A 23,173-nucleotide genomic window follows, 5' to 3' on the forward strand; every position below is an offset into this window, starting at 1 on the left:
TAAGCAGTTTAATATAGGGTGAGTTAGCTGTCATTGCAAAATGTTAGGAATCAGTGGCAAGAAAGTTTTCCTCAGCATCCTGTCTGGGAAAATGCAGTTTTAGAAGCAAGTCTTTCTAAGTTACCAGGAGGGAATGCTTGGAATTTTGTCTTTCTACCAAAAAGGATTGGTTTTCCTTTGATTGTCATCAGTTTGCTAGGTTGTCCTGCTATTTAAGCTATTAAAGACTGGTGTGCTGCTTGGTCTCAGGTGATCCATAAAAAGGAATGAAGCCTTGGGAAGGTAAACCATCACCAGGCTGGCTCGGTGTATCAGCCTTCCATGACGGAAGCTCTTTGTTGAGAATTGTTGGCAATTGCAGCAGTTTCCAACCGAAGATAAGAGCCAGGGTTCTCGGATAATGCCCTCGATCACACACCTGATGACAGACTCCTGCATGCAAGTTTTTTCAGGTGCTATGTTTGCTCAGTAATCCTTCAGTGCCAATCTTTTCTAAATGGTGAGCAGGTCCCGTCAGTAATGGACATCAGCCATTAAGCTTGTAATATTTGTCATAGATCAGGTTACAGCTTTGTTACTGCAGTGTGATGAATGGATGCTGCTATGCTTCAAGAAAATAAAGAAGTGCTATAAATTTAGCAGTCAGCACTGAGCGGGTTGCTACTTTGAGGGCCTGATTCACATCATTCTGAAGTCACTGCAAAGTATTCTGTTGGCTAAAGCCATTCTATCGGCCCTTGGATTTTCTTTCTCTAAGAAACAGAATCCGTGGCTGTCATTTAATTCTAGCTGCTTGTTTCTCACTATATATAAGATTTTTCACCAAAATTTTAAGATAAGTCTTACTTCGTGTCTTACTTTTTATGTTCTGAACAAATGTGTTGATTGGATGTGGAGGCACACAAGGATCTGACCACAGAACCCAACAGATTGCTCATGAAATAAGCAGAACTGGGTCTGGGTGTTCAAAAATTCATACAGTATTTCTTACAGATGTTATTTTCATGATCATGGCAATTTCTACACCAGATTTTGAAGAATGTGCTCTGATTTTATTCTTTCTTTATTTTACATACTTGGCACAATTCTGGAAGTACTCTGAATGAAGATAGTTTAAAAATTACTGAGAATATAAAGATAATATCCTGTTTGTGTTCTAGGATATAAGTAAATCTAGTATAAGTGAAAAATAAGGCACTATTTTATGATATAAGCTATAAAAGTGTTACACTTTGTTTGCTACTAGCCTTGTATGAACTCAACGAGGGGTTACTAAAATATTAATTCTAGCCACATGCATAAAAATTCTGTTCGGCTCTTTATCAACTAGTTCATACTATAGCAAATTCAATTTCAAATGACACAATATATATTCTGCTTCTGGGAGACAGACTATCGTTTTACCATAATATAGATGGTAGTATCTGGTGCTTAAATGTATATGCTTATTTTGAAATTATAATTAATCCCCTCATTGTCATCCTGTAATTACTATACAAACCTCAATTTCATAATCAAGCTAATGATAGCATCGTGTAAAGATTTACTCCCTCCTATTTTTTGTTAAATGTTAGTGCTCTCCATAGTGCTACTAGTGACCTAAATCGGATATAAAAAGGAAAACGTGAATACGTGTTACAAGCAAAATAAAAAGAATAGAAAAGATTCAGTCAGGAGAAATACATTGAAACTTGTATAGTTTGTTATGTTAATACTGAGTGACCTCCTATATGATATGCATTCTTAGCAGATGTTTGACACAGAAAGTGTCTGAGGTGTTGTGGTACTTAGAGGGCAAATAGACTAGGAAATAGCTCTATATCAGAAGACAAAGATAGGAGAGAAAAATTAAAACTCCAGAAGTAGGTGCGAAAGTTTACAAAATAAAAAAAAAAGGAAAAAACAGGAACACTTTCTTTTTGTAAGCAATAGCATTTATTCTTCAGTAGAGGAAAAGGGCGAATTTGCGTGCAAACTGCTCAAAGTGTGCCGATCCAAGTTCTTATTGCTTATATTTTACAAATGCTTTAAGACTATTTTTCAAAAAAAGAAAAAAATGCCCAATACCTTTGAGTAACATAAGCTTCTACTGCTTATCTACTCCTTAGGACCTTCCTTGATTCATTCTGTGGCAGATAAGTAATTTCATTCAAAATGAAGCTCATATTGCCTTCCAGAGCACAACATGTAGATTTACTTCTGTCCTGCTGGGTGATCATTATAATCTACAGTGCCCTAGGCTCTATATAAACAGTGAACTCTTTCCACATTCATTAGTGACCTGCAAAATTATAGATTATTTTCCAGGTTCTCCTGCACTACCTTCCTAAGTCTTTTCTGGCATATTAACTAAACCTGTATTTAAGATAATAAATTACACACTTACTAATTTTACAGTTTCCTTAGGCTTTAGGATATGCAGCATGGAAAGCAGCATAGCACACCTATAATTCTATCATCTAAGTAATATACATGTATTGTGCCAACAGGTCCCTATCAGACAGTGCTGCAAAGTCTATATGGAAATTGTATCAAATCTGAATTCAGATAAGATTGTGTAGATGCTGACTGAGATATATGAGCTAGTCATCTTCTGTTTTTACTAATAATTTCTGTTTTAAAAATTGCAATTATTTTCATTCGTGTAGGGTCATGTTTGCACTCTTAGAAACATTTCATTGTCATAGAAGATGTTGTAGATAGCAAGGATGAAATGTGGGGATGCCTGACAGCATTCTAGTGGGCCTTGGCTCTCCAGTTTTCCTACCTTAGCTGCTGCATGACCAAAATTCTGCATCTGCTAATCATCTGAGACCACTTTACAGAGTGACCAGAAATTCCCAGGAAGAAGTTACTTATCAAGCACATATATATGTGTAGCTATAACAGAAATATCTAAAGGACACTGCTTGCCCACCGCTAAAAAACAGCTGAACTAAAAAATTTGTTTACCACTGACTTTAGCTTGTCATAAAAAAAAACCAAAACAAAACCAAAAACAACTCCAAAACCTAAATTAAGCATCTATTTGTGTTAAGCAGAACTTAAAAATAATCCTTAGACATGTGGGACAAATCTGCTTTGGCCTCAGGGCTAAAGCTAAAGCTTCTTTAGCAGCCTACCGAAGGCCATCATACACAAAGGAGACTGGAATGGTAACTTGGCCAAACCAGTGCAGGTGGCCAGAGACCTCTACGCATGCCACAGATCTAAAAGTCCTGCTGGGATAGACCCTGGGACAAAGCACAACCCAGAGCGCAGAGACAAACCCAAGATTTGGAAACTGCAAAAAAAATGGTATTGTAAAAATATGGTATGAATGGCTTATGAATAAAGCTACTTGTTAAACCAGCCCTGCACAGATACATTTTACTTAAACCAAAAAATCTGTGCCAATAGTTGTAGTCTCATGAAAACTGGTGTACAGTTCCACAAACAAACTATAAGCTACTATTTTTCCAAACTGTTATTATTTTTTTTTAACTTATGAAATCAGAATTAACCCAAATTAAACTACTCTTTCTGGACCACACCAAAAAGTTTAGATTTGGTAGTGATGAGATCACAAAAAAGCCATCCAGAAAAAGATATCACCATTATCTAAATCTCTTGTGAGAAAGTTCACACAGTTGCCAAGCAGATGGAGACACCTAGGAGGCTCTATCTATGTAGTGATAAATTCTCCTATTAAAAGTTTCAGCTTTAGACTCAGGGTCCCTGAGTCTATGAAGTCTGTAGCTCAATGCAGTACATAAGGTCTGTAAGTGTTGAGATTTGGGATGCTTAAGGGGGTGCCCCAGGGTAGCAGGACATGAGAAAGGAGAGTCCTGGAACCTACACTGTGAGACTGCAGGAGCTGGCAGTGGGGACTGCAGCACTGGGGAGGAGTGTTTACAGCCCCTGAAGAGGAATTTCTGGTTTGTTGGGAAAGAAAATATGCTGTAAAAGCAGATCTGTGCTGCAGGGATAGAACTGGCTGCCGAATTAAAGAGTGGTGCCTTTTGCAAAGTTTTTATGAATGTTACTGAGGCTGGGCATCAACATCTTTGCTTATTTCACTAGCACATGCATGCAAGCTGGAATGTTTTTTAGGGTACTTATGGGGCTTTAGTTCTCCCACAAGCATCCCTTGGGAACATGCTGTCTCTTGTGCAGCATAACAGCATGTTCTACTGCAATACAATCTGACCTGATTTCAACAAGGCTGCATCTGCCACTTCACCTTTGCTGAAACAGATAATATGTGTCTACAAAACTAAATAAATCTAATATTTTATTGTTCTGAAATAGTGAAACAGTCAGTACCTCAGACTTCACTGAAGTCAGTCTCAGAGTCATCTGTTTTGGAGTCTTGTAAGCACCGAGTGGTAAATTGGAATAGAAGAAAGTTATTCTAGTTAATTTCTGTTTCCTGTTTTTCATGTTTCACCTGACTTATGGAGAATTAAATTTAAAACAGACATTTATGATGGATCTGATCTAGTTGTAACTACTTTTTGGAACAGTTTGGTCTTTCTTTTTCTATAACTTGCTTATATTTGTGTTTCAGTATTGGAAAAAGGACTTCAGGCATGTCTGATAAGAGCGTGATCATTAGTGTCCTGAGTATTCACTGGAAAACAATTCAATTAATGGGAAAAAAGAGTACAAGAAAAGTTGAACATTTCTCTAATTGATTATTTATGCATTTTTCACTGGAAGCTAACCACAATCTTTTTCAAAAATACTTTGTTCTGAGTTTTATTTATTTAGCTGTTGGATTTCCTTAGGCATCTAGATTTTGAACCAGATATTTAACTTAGACCATGTATTGCCAGGGATGACTACATCAGTTACTGAGGGAGAACCAAAAGTTTAAGACTACTGAAAAGAAAAGAAAGGAAAAAAAAAAAAAAAAAAAAAAAAAAAAAAAAAAAAAAAAAGAGGCACTAAGAGAGCTGATTCATGTGGAAAGAGATGTTATACACAAAAGGCAAAAACTCAGACCTTATAAAAGCTGAGTATTCACCAGCTTTCCGTCTTACAGTAGAATATTTCATTTAGAAGCCAATAAAATATTTATTAAAATTTCATTCCATTGCTAATTATACTAAAACACTATTTTATTGATATTTTAATATTTAGCTTTCATTTTAAATATAACTAATATTGTACTGTAATGCCATTACATTCCCACAGGGGCATTTCTCCCACTGGAGGAATGTATATTTTACTGAAGAGATCAACTATTATTGCTTACAGAATTACAAACTGCAGATTCTTTTGATTAGTCATTCTTAAAACAGGATGCTCTGAACAGACACCAGAAGGATATCCACTAGATACATCTTATTTAGAGTCCAAACATTCCTTATGAAATCCCTGAAAATATTTCTTTAATTATTTCCAGTAGTCTAGGAGTAAATCTCTGTAAATCTCACAATCTTCAGCAAGTGGAATAGAAAGAGTCCTGAAGTCACACCTGAAACAGAGTTTTGGGGAGTAACATATTATATTGCTAAATGATCCACTAGGCCAGCTGTGTTTATATATATTGTTCAATTAAAAGTTGGTAATCTTAATCTTTCTCCTGATAACAATGGGTTATGCTGTATTCTGAATGCATGAGTCACGTGGAGAAAAATCTAGTCTTTGGCTGTTATCCAAAGATGACAATGACAAGTACATGAGCAAGTGGTGATTTGTCTTGCTCAGTCTCTGGAAGACTACTTCTTTTTTTACTTTTTTTTTTTTTTTTTAGTTCTGTTATTTACAAAGTAATAGAACTGTTGGGCAATAATCAAGCATAGAGAGCTGAAGGTATTAATATAGCATTGATGGACTGGAAACCAGATGGTCTGTCAGATAATGAAGTATTATCTGGCAAGAGACTGTTCCTGAAAGCCAACATCCTCACCTATTTTAGCACTCTGGAATGTTGACATATCAGTTACCACATTCATGAGGTGGTATGTGTTGTTCTTAAGGAGCCATCACTAGAAGAGGCTTTTTAATTCAAAATTACTGCCTGATGAGAGGGTAAAAATGCTATTATCATAGCACAGCTGGATGAGTATAATATATGGCAAGATGTGAACCATACATCAAGTTAAAGAGGAAAGCATAATAAGCTACATCCTGATTTCTGTCTGACCAAAGCCACGGTTTCATGGATGTTTTAAACCAGCACTGCCATCAGAAGCAGCAATGCTGTGAGCTCAGAGTATTATGTTCCTGCTTTTGTGCCGCTCTCCTTTGTGCTGGCACATACACTTCTGCACCTGGTCAGGGGTCATGGATGTTGAAAAATTGATTAATTTAATATTAACCTGGCCATTTAAAATGAAATCTGATGGTGATCCAGAAAGGTTGACCCCAATCTGACTCATCATATAGGCACACAAACTTTCTGCCAGCAGAAAGGAAGGGATAGTGTGGAGGCAGGACAGAACGGTTGGGAAAGAAAGCTGAGGGAAGTGGGATTGTTTCCTTTTTGATAACAGTGCTAGTTAATGCCAAATGTGGATGAAAATAGAATTCAAGAATGGTTGGAGCTATTGGAGGCAAATATGGTAACTCTCAATTGCTTTAGCTGCCCCCCGGGAACGCTGAGAAAAGAAAAGAGCATCCTGAAGGCTGGTGGGGACAGTGCCCCGGGTTTGGAGATACACCCTGGACACCAAAAGGTGTGGCTTTGCTGTGGCTGTGATTATAGCATAAAGTGGAACTCCAAATGAAAAAAAATGACATGAAGTAGGTGGGATGGTTCATTAAAAAGGTGACAAAGACTTGGTAAGGCTGTTGTCAGTAAGACTGTAGTTTAAAAATTTAGTCTTAATTCAACAAGCCATTTTCAGTGCCTTAGTAATTACTTGATTGAAAACTAGATGACAACGTATTATCTCTATCTCCTGGCTATTCCAGGAGTATTTTCACTTAGTATTTTCATGAAGCATTTTCTGTAATCATGAGTAGGAAGTCATGTGCTCATACAAAAGGAGGAAAAGGGGTACATGTAACTATTGGATGAAAATAAAATAGTTATGATATAATCTGTCAAAATATGTAATAAATAACTGATAACTACTGTTTAGGGTTAGAAACATTTTCCAGTTATTGTTGTCATTAATCATTTAAAGCATCTGGAAAACAATTTACTGAGATAACATAAATCGGATATACGAGCTTCACTTTCAGTCTTCATTGCTATAACATCCAATACTGATTATATAAATTTTTTTTTTCAAAAGTCCTCCTTAGCAAACCAATATAGAGAGTAGAGCTTCAAATGGGCCAAAGTGGATTTGTGGTGACACAGGGCCCAGTTATCTTGGCAGGATGAATTTTCTGTCTGCCAAGCAGATGACAGAATTCAGAATTTCCCTGATGTGAAACTAATACTCTCACACACTTTAAATATGTATGCTGAAACACTATCACTTGAAGTCTCCTTTTTTCTCAGTCTTGGTTTGGGAATGCTTCAAAGCCATCGTTATCTCTAGCATCAAATATATAATTCAACCCAGCCTTAATATTTTTGAACTGAGTAGGGAACAAAAATTAGGAGTGGAAAGAGTTTCAGTTAAATAAAAGCCAAAGGAGCCACATACAGGAAACAGAAATTAAAATAAGCAGTTAAAATTAGTGTTGTGAAAGTTTCATGAAGTTGGTAAAAGTTTCAATTGACACTAGTGGGGTAATAAATGAGAACAGATTATTATTTTAGAATTACACCCAACTGCATGGTCACCATGCAACTAAAGACATTTGCATATGGCCTAATACAGATTAATTCAAAGGGGAATAAAAATTCACGTTATACTTGTTATATCAAGAATACAGAGGACATAGTATTGGAAAGAGGTAAAACCAAAAGAATCAGATACTGAAAATAATTGCATCAACATGAATGAGCTCAAAGAACTATACCATAGCAAAAATGATCATGCAGTCCTAAAGCATCCAAAAGCAAAAGTGCTATGTGTGACTAAGAAAGAGTAAGGAAGTATAGAATTTTGCTTCTGCATATAACTTTGGTAACACAATTGATAAAATACTGAATTAAATCAACACTTCAAAGAAAATATGGAGATACTAAACAAATTTGAGAGTGCCATAGAACTACACTGGAAGTCTTGTGTCATACAATTCAAGGGCTTAATGTTTTCTGGATGTGAAAGAGAATATTGAAAAGTTACTTGTTTGCTATGTATGGATGTTCTTTTCACCTATGGAAAAAATTTCTGGCACTTCATGAGCTTTCAGCCTTGCTCACCACAACCAGTACCTGGAAGTTAAGAAAATGCAACCTTCAAAGATAGCTTTCTTTGAATGTAGAAAAACACTGGAACAATCATCTGGAGGGCTTTTTTTGGAGGGTCATTACTTAAGTCTTTTCAAACATTATTTAATGTAGTTTTTAGATGAAAACTTGTATCAGTAAAGTCATGTATCCTAAAGGGTCCCTTCTAAGCTTGCAGTCTAGTCCCATAACTCACCCCCTGTCTTGTATTAAGCTTTGGGAATAGGAAATCTTGCACTGGCTTGAACCTACCATAACACTTGGAAGTTTGCATTATAGTAATGACTGTACTTACATCATGCTTCAGAGCTTCAGCAAGTCACTGTCAGGATCAAGAAGGGTTATTTTTTCTCAATGCACAATTGACTAGATGCATGATAGAGAGGGGGGGTTTCCTTCCTTTTAAGCATGATTGGATACAGATGATGTGATAGCATGGATTAGTCCTTTGAGGTAAAAAGGAAATCCTCTGGGGGGGATGGTTTATTTTTGGAGGCTCAGAGTCTTACCTATTTACCATTTGGGGATAAGGAAGGAATTTCTGCCTTAGTCTGGCAGGGAATATCATAAATTTCCTGTTCCAAGAATTGTCTCTGGCTCTTTCTTGCCACTTTGCATTCTGACTAGCCTGCTGCTCAGATTCCCTTCCTTCTTTAACCTGCATGAGGACAAATATAGCAATGTGAAAGGTCTGTTTATCCCTATTGAGCACCCCTTTGCTCAGTCTGCACAGATTTTCAAATCATAAATGCTCTGGTTAACATTCTAGCTTCTGTAGCTCTTGTTCTGCAGCTCACGTATATTTCTTGCTTCCTTTCCAAAGATTCCCATTTCAGAACAACTTCCACCTATCTCAGCATTTCCATTTCTGTCATTTCTTTCTCCAGTCTTCAGTGATTGGGTGTACAGTGCAGTTTTACTGATAACTGTATTAGCACAAATAAGTGTAGAAGACAGTGGCATGGAGAAGGTATGAGCATCTGGGGGAAATTTTATTAGGAAGGTGTAGACATTTCTTAAACAAGGTACATCACTGAAGAATGTTTCCATATAGCAAGTGGCTACTAAACACAGCTATTTTCATACTTATTAAATGTGTTTTAAATCTCTCCTACAATAGATCCTCCGTCTAGTTAGGCATCCTTATGCTCTCCTCTCCAACCTGTGTTGTCCATATAGAAGGCTGTGTATTTGTTCACCTTGTTTGCTTCTTATTGCCTATAGCTCATCCTTGCTATACCTCATTGTAACCCCAGTGTAAATCTCCTTCAGTATCTTTACTATAATTCTTAAGAATTTGGGATTTCATTCGGGTTGGGATCTAGGCTGATATATAGATGAGGCTTTACCTGTCCAACATTCACTTTGCCAATTCAAGCAAGGACTGTGTAGTGACTCAGCTAATAACAGGACAAATTTAGCTTACTCCTCTGGTGACTTGGTCAGTGTTGTGTTACACTGCTGGAAAGAAACATGGTGCTAGGATTTTCTTTTTTGTTGTTGTTGTTGTTTTGGGGGTTTTTTCAAAGGAAAATTTTGGATCAAGTCCAGGATATTGTAATAAATTATTTAATCCTAACCAGTTAGCACAAATACTTCAGGATTTGAGGATTAAGAGACTCTTTTTTCTACACTATTCACTCTCACAGGTCGTTTTTTTTAACAAATAGTATTTTTATTTTATCATTTTAAAACAAATAACTGAAACTAAAATTATGCTATATTTTTATGAAAAGAACTTTAGCACAAAACTTGATTACCCACCAATAGCAGATGTACGATAACGCTCTACTTTTTTAATTTTTAATTTTACCTTAGAAGATAAGAATTAATGATCACTGTGTTTGATCCTTTGTTGAGAGACTATTGTTAAATTTCTCTTCTTCTCTTCAACTCTTGCAGCCTAGGCTTTGTTTGCTGTTCTCAAAATTTTCAGTGACAGTCAGCCAGTTTCACATTGCATCAGTCCACCCACTTCCAAGAAAATCTTTCCAAAGTCTGTGTGTACTTCTGAAAACATGAAGACTGAGGCACCAGTGTTTTCTTTAATAACCGATGAAAATAAAATGTTAGTGATTAGAATCTGTGTGGTTTTACTTGATTTGGGCAAATCCCAAAGAAGATTAAAAAAGAAATGATCATCCATTACCAGTGGGTAATTTCCTGGACACTGAAATGCAAAAGATCCAAGAACAGTCTGCAGCTCCTCACAATTCTGTATGTGTGTAACTGTGCACAGCTACAGATGTTTCCACTGACACAGAATTCACTAAAAACTGCCAGGGAATTCGGCCCAGATGTGCTATAGAATTACAATGACCTTGGTAATAGTGAAACTTTAAGCAGCAAACACCAGATGTCCAGTAAAATAGTTAAAACTGAGATCCAAAGCATTTTTTACCACATCATCACAAACAAGTATGGAGTGAATAAGATGAAAATCTCAAGTAATAGTTCATTATTCGTCATCTCTAAGCTGATTCTATGTGTTTGACTTGTGATGTAGTTCTGTCTGAATATAGCGTCTTGTAGGAAGACTGAATTCCCAGAGGCCCAAACGATTGTCAAAAATGAATTAATTAGACAGGTATATACATTGAACTTAATACAAGGTTGTCTTTTTTGCCTTACCTCCTTTCTCTACTCATTTTGCTTGAGAAGTGATTCTGCCTGGGTGTGCTGTGCTGCTGCCTTGTGCTCGCTTACCCACGGACAGGATAAATGAGCTGCTCTTAGTGCCAGCTGATGTAGTTCTGCTTTAGCTCAAATGGTAGCAGACTCGAGCTGCGGTACCAGGGCTCCCTGCACTGCTCCATACAATGGCTGTCTGCGTGGTAAATGTGCTTTTCCTACAAACTACAGGTATTCATTACATTATGAGGCACTGCTTTATACTTTGTGGTTTCCAAGGGGTCCATGTGTCAGGCAGACCCAGGAGACGATGGAAAGCATTACATTTCTTTTTCCACTCTGTATTGATTATTTATGACTTTTTTATATCCTCAAGTGTAAGTTTTGTACATTCATTATCAGAATGTACATTTAGCCATTTTTTTAAGTGCTTCTAAACCAAAAACCAAAAACTCCTGACTCCAAAAATCCTGACTCAAAATATACAATATTATTCATGGAAGCCCAGTTGTATTTGTTAGTGGTATAGAACTCTATGGGGCTATAGATGTGTATCAGTATTCATAGCTAGGATTCACTGGTTTTGCTTAAAGTTTGAGTGTAGCAGTAGTTTGTACTTTTTTGTCTCTGAATAACTAGTAGTGCCAAGGTTATTTACTTGGAACTGGGATTATAGGCTTCATAAATAAAAACTGGAGAAAAATAAGAGGAAATAACCACAGGTACAAAAATATGCTGGAATTTTGAATTCTTAGAGAAAAAAGTAAGGAACATATAGTCTTTGAAAGAAAAAGGGTATTTATGTTTTCTAAAGTATCTTAAAACTTCTATATCACAAAAGATGTAGTATAAACTCCATTAAAATAAATAAGACTACTTTGACTTCACTAGGAGTTGAGTGAGTGAAGAAAAGTCCATAGCTCTATTACTGTTACTCACTTTTACACAAGAAAGTATAAAAAATTATTTACTAAAAAGTATGTATTTCCCTGGAAGAAAAACTCATTGTAGACTGACCAGTGCATCATCAGCTTTTTGCCAGGAATAAGTTTGCAACAAAAGTGCAGTTCTGACTACTTGTTACCCTGTTAGAGAACATAACCATCTTCTTACATCCTGGTTTGTTTTACTGTCCATAGATGCGGTTTTCAAATATCTCTAAATCAGAAATGTAGGCGAGGAGGTAAACATTTAGTATTGCCTAGAGAAATGTTATTTACGTTGACTTTGTAATGCTCTCTGATAATGGTGACCAAGGACATAGCATGGCTGCAAATTGCAGCTACACTTTTGGAGTGTGAGATGATGGCAAATCCTTCTGCTGCAGAGGTGCAATGGCAATCTCCAGCTAGGCTGGCTGAGTTCTGGGTGCTCAGAGCCAGTTACTGAGCAAGACTCATGGCATGTTTGTGAACCATTCAAGAAAAAAAGGTTTCTCTCTCAAGCTCAGAGAAAATTACAGATATAGAAGCAAAGCAAGTTAGACCCAAATTTGCTATTGTTTTGACATATTGATAGTTATAAAGGTGTTATTATTTTAAGTCATAAAATCTGGGGAGGTTTTGTCACAAAAAATCATGCTGTCTGCTGTAAAATAGCTTTTGTTGCACTGATGTGAATTGCTACATGAAAAGCTTTGTTCATCTGCAAAGTAAATTACTTTGTATGCTTTTAAAAGTAACTTGGGAGAGAGTTCATTTGTTTTGTTTATCCAGTACCAAAGTGGCAAAATTTCTTTTCTGCAGAAGAATTCAAGTTGAGAAGGGTGCTGGAAAAGAAGAGTATATTGAGAAAAAGAAAACATTTCAAAAGAGATGTTCAAGTTAAACCTGCTGAGACAGGTTTGCTGCTCAAAGAACACATTGCAAGTTTTTTTTTTTAAAATAAATAATCAAGTAGAAACTGCTATATCACTGAGACACAGACTCCATTACTTTTTGAAATAAAAAAATCTGTCAGGTTTCTTTAAAAATGTCTGTGCACATGAGAAGACTATTGACAGGTGGGGCATGGCTACATGAAACAAGAACAGATCACTGAATTATAAGTAGCAATAATAATAATTGGAGCACCTACTGCTACATGATTCTTCCCTTCACACATTTGGCTTGATTGCTTGATCTGGTATGAAAAAGTATTTACAAATCTCAGCTCAACCTTGTAGCAGGTTTGCTACAGTAACTATGCTATAGTTTACCACTGAGATAAATCCTTGCAAAATCCGTTTCTTAACAGTCCACAAAATCCAGTTGCTTAACAGTCAACTTTACTTGGAATCTTTTGGTAAATCTATGCTAAGTCTTCTTCATTTCTCGGTCCTTGAAACCTACTTTGCCTGTTCTTTTTCTCTTTGAGAAATTGAAAGTGAAGGTTAGTCACTTTCCCAAGGTAATGGCATGACATAGTGGTGGTTTAACTTATAAATTCTGTCAGAAGGATGAGAGGAATGTCATTGTAGTGTAGGAGTTTCATAGTGTTGAAGGTGGAACCAGTTTATTGTGATTTAAAAAAAAAAAAAACAAACTTTGATGTATTAGCTGTCAGCTCTATTTGTTCTTAGATTGGAATAATACTGAGGAAAATGTATTAATCCATAGGGTATTTTTAGGGTGTTTGTGTGTGGTTCATGAGGAATAGGAGTTATACTTGGGCATTGCTCCAGCATCCATGACAGTCAGTGTACAATGCAGATCTCCATCTGTAAGAGTTTTCTTAAGCAGTGTAACCTGGGCTGGGGTCAGCTGGCTGGAACAAAAGGCTGGAATTTGGTTTCAGATCTGTGCCCTCACTGCCTCACACTGGCACTGTAGGTTGGCGTTCTGCAGGTGGAGAAGAGAGTCTGTCCTGTACCTAGGGACAATACTTGCAACTGTAAGAAATTTCTGCTTTTTGAAGAATAATTTTCTAGCTCCAAAATACACAAAACTCTTAGTAATAATTTCCCGAGTGAAAAATTCTCTTCATCGTTTCCCTTACTTGATTGTTTGCTGATTGGTGCTGAGTGAACAGAGGTTAGAGGCAGAATCCAGCTTCAGCAACACACAGAGGAATTTTTTCTGTCTTTAGACAAAAAAAGGTAGTTACTGCTTGCATGAGTTTCCTCACACATCTGTGTAGTAATACCTTTCACTCTAGGTATCTAGGTACCACAGCTGCCTACTAGAGGGAAATGCAAGTGCCAGTATGTGCACGTATTCATGGTGCCATTCACTACCTAAGTAGTGCCATGAATTTTGCACACTTTGATCTCTATGTGTGTAAGACTGTTGCAACTATCAACAGTATTATTGTTACAAAATCATGAATCTTTTATAATTTCCTACTAGAGATACCGTAAAGGGAGTAAGAAAAATATCCCATAGGTTAAATACCCCAAGGTACTAAAAGATGGAATCAAATTAATTGTTATGTTCTTGCTTGTATATTTTGAATCATAACATTTCCTCTTAAATGCTAAGAAGTGCTGTCTTTATATTAATTTTTTTCTCCTTTTTTGAGAAATGGGAAAAGTATGTATGTTTGCTAAAAACACTATAGCAACTGTTCTGGCCTAGTTTTAGATTAAACTTCACAAAGCTGATGTGTTTATGAACCCAAATCATTACAGACAAAATTTTGCACCTGCAGTTATGCTTGCCTGCAGTTCAGTTCAGTTTAAGGGTCTGCATCACTGATTGCATTTGTAAATTAAAAACACCTAAGTAACCTAAATTATAAGCACAAATAATTGCAGGTGCAAAACTCATAAAAACACAAAATGATCTCTGAATGTTGGTCTTCTAAATCTCTTTGTAAGTTATTCACTGTATCATGAACCTCAAGTCCTCTTGGGAGAGCCACTAATCTGTATAATGACACTGAAGCCTCTTCAATCTCATATTTAGCTAGCAGATGGGAAAGAATACATGTCGTCATGTAAGTCCCTAAGGATTATAAATATGGATATTGAAGAGTATAACTTATCTCAGTGAAGGCTAACATTAATTTGCAATCAAAAATTTCCTTCCTGCTCTACATTTTTCCTGATGAAATTATAACAGCTTAATGCTGTAGTCTTACGAAGTCACAACCCATCTGAGTAAGACACCCGGGGCAAACGCAGAAATTTTAGTCTTCTCGTTATTTTTCTTTTAAGGAATCACAGCATCAGTTTAACACAGAGAAATGCTGTCAGCCTTACACATTTAGAGATCGTCTCTATGATTTCATTTTTCTTAGTGTCCAAAACAGATTTCTAAGCATACAGCTGAAGAAGGCTATTTTTTCTCTGGAATCAAAACTAAAAAAGAATCATTTTCTTGCATTCTTTAGCTTCAATAGATGTAGGTGTGGAGCTACTTTAAAACAGGGACTGCTTCCTGTCGTACCAGTTGTGGCAGTACTGTTAGCAAAAGGGGGGAATAAAAGCCCTTAAATTCTCTTCTGCTGTTTGAACAACTAAAACTCGTACTGAACAAATGAAGTATTCTGCCAGTTCTGACAATCCAAAATGCAATGAAGAGTTTTTCTGTTTCAGAAGCTCTAGGCAAAGCTGTTTTGGCATGCCTGTAGCTTGTTCCTATTGCAAACAAAGGGGCAGCTAGAGGGAAAGTCTTTGGGGGAAGAAAATGCTGTCAGTTGTAAGAAATGAGACATGTAGACCCATTCTACAGCCCAGCTAGTGACTACATGCAGGCAATTTTGTAAGAGCCTAGACTAGCTGCCAGTGATAATAACACTGCCATTTGCGCTGATTTGAACAGGAATTCCATCAGGGCCACCAGCCTAAGGCTTCTCAGAAGCATGGGCAGAGCTGTGTTTTGTTCCTTGGCCGTGGGGTTCAGACTAGAAGAGCAGTGTTTGGAAGGGGCAGGCAGAGGTGGCAGGCAGCCCTGGCACTGCAGAGCTGCGAGCAGTGGAGCCAGCAGGGGCCCTGCAGCCACCATTCTCCTCCCAGGGAGCCCGAGTCCGCTGGCTTCACAGGCCCCCGACGCTGGCAGGGTCGGTGGTGGAGGTGTGAGCATAGCTACATTTTTGAAAATCCATTTTAATTTAATACACATGGATCTATTACTCAAGCAGTTCATGGTAACAATGCACCACTTAACTAATTAATTTGTAATCATCCTTTGGGAAAAAAGCCAGAACAAGATGTTCTTTTTTCACACACGAGAACAGTTGAGGTTATTCTGCCTGTTACAATGTAAGGCTCCAGCTTCACCTTCCTGGAACTTTTTTTGTAGGTTCCTGAGTATAGCAAAATACAGAAAGCATATCAAAAATATGTAGTATAAGAGAGGGCTAGAACCTCATTTGAACAGAGAGCAATTTTAACAGATTCCTTTTTTTTTGCTTTCACTTTTTACTGCACAAAAGACACGAGAAAGGAAGGAGAAATTTTCATCTTTCCTTCTCTTGAGGGATTTATATTTAGATGTGTCCTGTAACATATAAATTCACAGTGCAGACTAGAAAGCCAAAAATTAGTGAGGATTTTGACCAAGAAATTGAGAGGTGATTAAAAGTCATAGAAGAAAGACTCATTTCTCAATAAGAATAACAAATTCACATGGATGATGGAACATAATAACTTCATAATCTGACCCACATGCAGTAAATACAGTGATGACTGTCATTTTGAATAAGTGAGGTAGATTGATGTTGATTATTAATCCATTTTTTGGCCAGTCTTATTGTTTCTGAGCCAGATCCTCCACTGTGTAGTATTTCTCTGAAGTATCTAAAGAGTACCTTTCACTGACAGTCCTTTCCTTTTAAAATAGTCACTTTTTCATATTCTGTGTTGCCTTAACTTGTTTGAGGGGTTTCTTTCATGAGCTTCTCTGCTTCTAGTATTCTCATAGCTGAATACGTGGTCTTCTTTCAGCAAATAGACTCACATCACTGTTACTACAGACATATGTTAGCATATAGTCTGTATTACATTTACCTCCTATGAAAAATAATTCTGTTTTTTCCTTATTCCTGTGTCATGTAAATCAGCAACTGGTGCTGATTTACACGAATGCATACTCGGTGAAAAAAAATGAAATATAATGTGAAAATAAGTACCTAGCATTTACTACCATTATCTCAAATGACAGGTATATGTATCATAGACAAAGAATACATAAATTTATTTGTATAGCAGAAATTCAGAAGCTAGCTTGGATAAGTGTCTCACTGATAGCTTTACATGATGTTCCTGTAGCGACATGTGTTTAACATTTGCAGTAGGATAACAAGCATAACATACTTCGTAAGAAAAAAAAGCTTTTTGGAAAGTAATGGAGTGTCCAAGCCTGGTTTTCTATGAATGTGTCCAACCTTTAATGTCTATTCAGCTCTGTGCCTGAATGACACCCAGCCTTCCATACAGCACACCTCTTCAGCTGGGCAAATTATTATATTGAGAGAGAACTACAAGTGTGAATTGCCCAGTGTCTTGCTGCTTTCAAAATAAAAGGATAAATTGTAAGCCTCTTAATGGTAGCTACTAATTTGTGCCTGCCTTCACTAAACATTCCCTAATTTTCCTGAAACTTCTGGGAGCTGAAAATCTTTTAAATATCCAGCTAGGTCAACATTTAGATTACTTCACACTAATAGCTATATTAAAGTATTATTGCCCAGTTTTCAGTTGATTTACTTTCTGTTAGTAATAAAATCACAACATGCTACATTCTATGAAACAAAAGGATACCCTTTTCCTGATATAAATTAAACTCTAAGCAATTTTCTGTATATATTTAGACATACTTTCTTCCTCTTTTTGAATACCTACCCTTCTACCAAGCATGTTTTCAAAATTTCTTCCCTTTGATGAAATGAAATATTTTGTAAAATCAGAAAGTCACACGTTGGTTTAATGTAACTGACATGGCCATGAAACCCAGGTCTTTTATTTATACTTGGGATAATTCAGGGGTAATGAAAGCAGAATTGAACCTAAGAGGCTTTTTGTTTTAATTATAAAACGATGTGGTTAAGAGACTTGGATTTGACAGCAACAGAAGAAAGGGAATATTGTGTTCATGCCTTCAATCAGCTTTATTAGATCCTTAAAGGGAAAATTATGTGAAAGACAGAGGAAGAAAACAAAAAACTAAGCAAGATCCCAATTTCAGTGTAATTTGGAGAAAATAACTGATTTACGTTGGTCGTCTTGCCAGGGTGAATGACTCAAGGCTTCCAAACAAGAAATGGAAACCAGAAGGATAGCGAAAGCCTGAAAGAACAAATTGAGAAGATATGATTGACTGTAGTATTTCAAAATCAACTGCGGCGAAGATGAGTTTGGGCTGTTGCCCAGAATACAATTGAATGGTGATGTTCATTTAGACCTTTAATGCTGAAACAAAATAAGATGTAGCTGTGTTTCTGTTAGAGATTTACTTGCTCTTTCCAGTGTCTCCAGTGTCGAGCTAGGGGTGGGATGTCATGTCGTCTCTCTTGTATCATATGCTTCAGTGATTGCTGCTGCTGCTGCTCCATAAATGTTCTGAACATCGTTTTTCTGAAGAAACGCCTGAATCCAGGTGATAATATCTTTCAAATGTGAAATGTCATCCCCATTCATTAGCTGACTGAAAAATTTAATGCACTGTGTGAAAGTAGGCTAACTCAGTGTTTGGGACCAAGGAAAAGGAAAACATAGAATCATTGTGTCTGTAGGTTCTTTCTGACTGACAAATACATTCAAATTTTTGCTATTATCAAACTAGTTGTCTTAAATTAAGTAAAGAGCTCATTTCACAAAGATTTCAAATAATTGTTTCTTTAATGGGCATGATTTGTAAAGCATTATCCAGAAAAGTTTGAGGGTAACTGCTTGTCCTCCACCTCAGGCAGAGACGGTTCTAAAAGACTGCCTTATGCATAAAATTAATCAGTTGACAATAGGCAGTGATGAGATGGGATTGTCTTTTACTTCCTCCTGTCCTTTACTCCTTTCATCCCACTGTCTCTGCTTGCTAACCTTTCTTCTGTTTCTATTTCAAATGAGGATGGGAAAAAAAAACCTAAACCACAGTTCATAATTAAATACTGAGCTAGTTCTTACCATGTTTAGTGAATTACATATTGCATATATGGATGTATATCCTCAAAGTCTTCATGTGTTTTTGGATTTCTGAACTTAATGGGTTCCATAGGAATAGACCTTAACTCCTTCCTGTCTGTTTTTCATGATGCAATTTGCCTACACAGAGGAAAGGAGGAGTAAAGCACTGTAACCCAGTTACAGACCCCTCAATGTTCTAGGGATTTGTAGATTAATGAATATAGCTGCTGAGCTCGATGGATTCTTCTGGTTCTTCAGTGTTACATACAGTGTTCCACAGTGTTACATGTGCAGTAACCAGATCAGCCTGACGTGACCTGCACAGTGATGATGTCTTTGCAGCGATACCTTTGCCACAGGGTGGCTGACCTGGTAAAGAGGAACCAAGGGCAGGGAGAGAGCTACTGCCGCTCTGAGGGAGCAATGGACAGGCTGACAAGCAAAGCACCTGGGGTGATGTGAGCAGCAGGGAGCACAAAATGAACAAAACAGGGCTCAAATGGGGTCACATCAAGCATTGGCATATAAGCAAGAAAGTCTCTCTGAAGTGACTGCACCCAAAGGCAATCAGCACAGGGCATAAACACAAGAAATGAGTAATCTGTATGCAGCTGCAGGGCTGGGATCTTGTTGGATCCCAGAAATGTAGTGGGTGGCTCACATGATTGGAGTGCTGCAATGAAGGGTTTTTTAGAAAGAACTGGGTGGGAATACAAGGAGGGGCTGCCCTTTTATGGGAGAGTGCATGGAGCTCTTCCTGAGAGTGAATGATGAGAGGTTATGGGTAAGAATTAAATAGCAGACCAATATCAGTGACTTTGTAATGAGTGTCTACTGTGGGCTGCCTCACCAGGAGGACCAAGTGGATAAAGCCCTCTGCAGACATCTGGAAGCATCTTTTTGTTTTCAGATCCTGATCCTTGTGGAGAGTTTAACCACCTTGGTACTTTCTGGAGGGACCACATAGCAGGGAATAAGCGATCCAGGAGGTTAATGGAGAGCAGGAATGATACCTTCTTGACACAAGTCAAAGAGGAGCCATTGAAGAGAGGTGCTCTGCTGGATCTCATACTCACAAGTGAACATGTGAAAGTCAAAGGGAGCCTTGGTTTTTTTGACTGTGAGATGATGGAGTTCAAGATCTTGAGAGGAGGGAGCAAAACAAAAACCAAGATCAGATCACAACCTTAGACTTCAGAACAGACTGTATCTTCTTCTGAGATCTGCTTGGAAAAGTCCCATGGTACAAGAGTCTTGAGGGAAGAGGGTGCAGGGAAGCTGGATTCTATTCAAAGTTCACCTCCACTCAAGAGAAGTCCATTCAAACATGGAGGAAGCCAGGCAAAAATGACAACTGTGTACTTGAGCAAGGGGCTCCTGGCAAAACTCAAACATAAAAAGAGATGGTGGAAGCAGGGACAGGTAACATGGGAGGAGAATAGAGACAGCCTGAGCATGCAGAGACATGGCTAGGTAAACCAAAGTCTACCTGGAGTTGAATGTGGTGAGGGATGTCAGGGGTAACCAGAAGGGCTACTAGTATCCTGGCCTGCATTAGTAGGAGTGTTGCCAGCAGATTGAGGAAGGAATTCTTCCCCTTTACTCAGCACTGGTAAGTCCACACTTAGATTTCTGGATCCAGATCTGGGCTTTCCAGTACAAGAGAGACATGAACATACTGCCAAGAGTCCAGCAAAAGACCACAAAGATGATTAAGGGTCTGGAACATCTTTCAAATGAGAAAAGGCTGAAAAAGCTGGGACGGTTCTTCCTAGAGGAGAAAAGGCTCAGGGGGGAATCTCATCTCAAGAAATGACTAGAGGAAGGGTGCAAGGAGGATGTATTCAGGCTCTTTTCAGTGGTGCCCTGTGACAGGAATAGAAGCAATGGACACTAACTCAGACACAAGAGAGGCCATCTGAACAACAGGAAACATTTTTTAACTCTGAGGGTGGCTGAGCTCTGGCACAGTTTGGCTAGAGAGGTTGTGGAGTCTCCCTCCTTGGAGAATTCAGAAGTTATCTGGGTAAGGTCCTGGGCAACCAGCTATAGGGGGCCCTGCTTGTGAAAGGGTATGGACCAGATGATCTCTAGAGCTTCTTTCCATCCTCAGCTCTGATTCAGGAGAAATGGATAATGGCTTCTCATATTTTCAATTTCCAATTCTCTAGAATTTGCAAAGAATCCACTGTCTGGTCTGGTGATCATCTGAATTGCTGGTATTTCAACACCTAGATATGACAGAACAATGGATTACTCTTTAGAAGTGATTACTTGCCTCACAAAATTGCTGAGATGGCAGATCTACTGCTCAAATTCATGGTATATTCTTCCACTTCACATTCTCTCTGAAAAGTTTTCCCTGAGATGCTCAGAGGCTACAAGAATGTTAACAAAGTTTACGTATTCAATAACTTCTTGAGTGTAGAAGAAGACAACGTGGACAAGCAATCTGTGCTGTTGAGGGAGGCTAAGTAATGCTGCCGTGTGTTTTTAGAACTGAATTTTTGCTTTACAATGTAATTTCTTTGCTTAGCCCTCTCTTGCTAATGAGAAAATCTGAATCAAGTTTGGGTCTCACTTTTTTGCAATCAGAGCTACACCTGTGAGTGTAGAAGACGGTGGAGCACTTTTCATTTTCCAACTCTAATCATGCCAGAGTACTGAAAATTCCGAATGGGATGCCTGTTGTTGATATGCTTACAGTGTTTTAGACTGAGCTGGAAGGAAGTGTTTATAGGGGTTTGTGTTCTTGAAGCTGATCCTACTTGGACCTCAGTTTCAGTTTGAACTCGCATTAAAATGTGAATCCCATGCTTAAATTATTCAACATCTCAGTATTTGCTGAATCAGCCAGAATATAGTCTGGAAATGTGTGAACTGTTAAAGGCTGATGTATCCAGTATATGCATGGTATTATGTCCATAGTTATCTGTAGTTATATCCATATCTGTGTGGATTCACAATAGGTACATGTATGTGTGTGTAATTATTTATTTAAGTTTGAAAATTGAGACTACAGGGAAATTCAAACTGACAACTCAACTGAGTTTCTGAAATCTCCTGCCCATGGACTTCCAGTATTTTGTCATGAAACCATTGTCTAAATCAATATATGGTGCAATTGTATAAAATGACAAAAATTTCCTTTGATCATGGACTGGAATTTTTAGTTTGCTTACTTTGGAGGAAATATAAGTGATATTCCCACTCCGGAACATCTTACAAAGCCTATAATTACTTTATTCAAATTGGAGCAGCTTAAGAAGAGCACTCCAGAGAAGCGTTACAAGGGTGGAAAAAATGGTATAGTTTTTGTGGCATTTTACATTCATGTGGGAAATATGAATTTAATTGTTTCCCTTTGATGTGCACAGGATAACTGTAGGAGAATCTGCTGATGTGGTTACTCTTCCACACCCTGCAAAAATATTTCAAGTAGTAGGCTGATTTAGAAAGGTGAATCACCACCTTTCAACATCACCACTTCTCAACATTGTAAGAAGACATTGCTTTAAGAAGTAATTTCTTCTGTAGACAGAATCTTCTGTCTGCGAAAGAAGTATATAAGCCCTGAAGATGAGTAAGTTGTAAGATATACTCTTGATGCCTGGCAAGATAGCTTCTTGCTGATTGCACTAGATGTCTTTCTGGACTCTCCCCATACACTATCTAGGTTAATGTGGAGACCTAGCAAACAAGTACTATGTCTACTTCTACCCCACCTGGGAATTCTGAGCGCTACCCATCAGTTGGATATCTTATATTGATATAGGTATAGATAAAATTATTATGAAAAGCATTGAAACAAATGGACCTCTGGCTTCAGCCCAGCTCCAAAAGTTAGCTGCTATTGTAAACACCTCTGGTGTTTATGGAGACAGGCAAGAGAAAGGCAAAGACCTGCATGAGTATAATAGCAAAATGTTGCCCAAATGGTTTTTCTAAGATGAAATTCATATGTTCTGTTATGGATCTGTGAATAGATAACTTATGTTAAAATTAAGCTGTCAGAAACCAAACTTCATTATTTTGAGACATATTTAAAACTAGGCTTTAAAAGATGCCTTAACCTACCATCTGAAGATGATCATGCAGGTTTTTTGTATGCAACTTGCTGAAGTCAGTTTTTCCCAAATCTGATTTTTGTGACTTCAGTTTTTAATATTATCATTGCTGTGTCAAGAAAATTATACCAAATGAAATAATTTTGTTAAAAC

The 23,173-nt window shown here is 37.6% G+C and overlaps 1 protein-coding gene across 1 annotated transcript in view; it reads left to right on the forward strand.

The window, feature by feature from the left end:
- SLC25A21 (solute carrier family 25 member 21) overlaps positions 1-23,173 on the forward strand; it is a 243,729-nt gene that overhangs the window by 194,964 nt on the left and 25,592 nt on the right. The window lies entirely within an intron of this gene.

Source organism: Heliangelus exortis, chromosome 5 (assembly GCF_036169615.1).
Source record: "Heliangelus exortis chromosome 5, bHelExo1.hap1, whole genome shotgun sequence".
NCBI lineage: Eukaryota > Metazoa > Chordata > Aves > Apodiformes > Trochilidae > Heliangelus > Heliangelus exortis.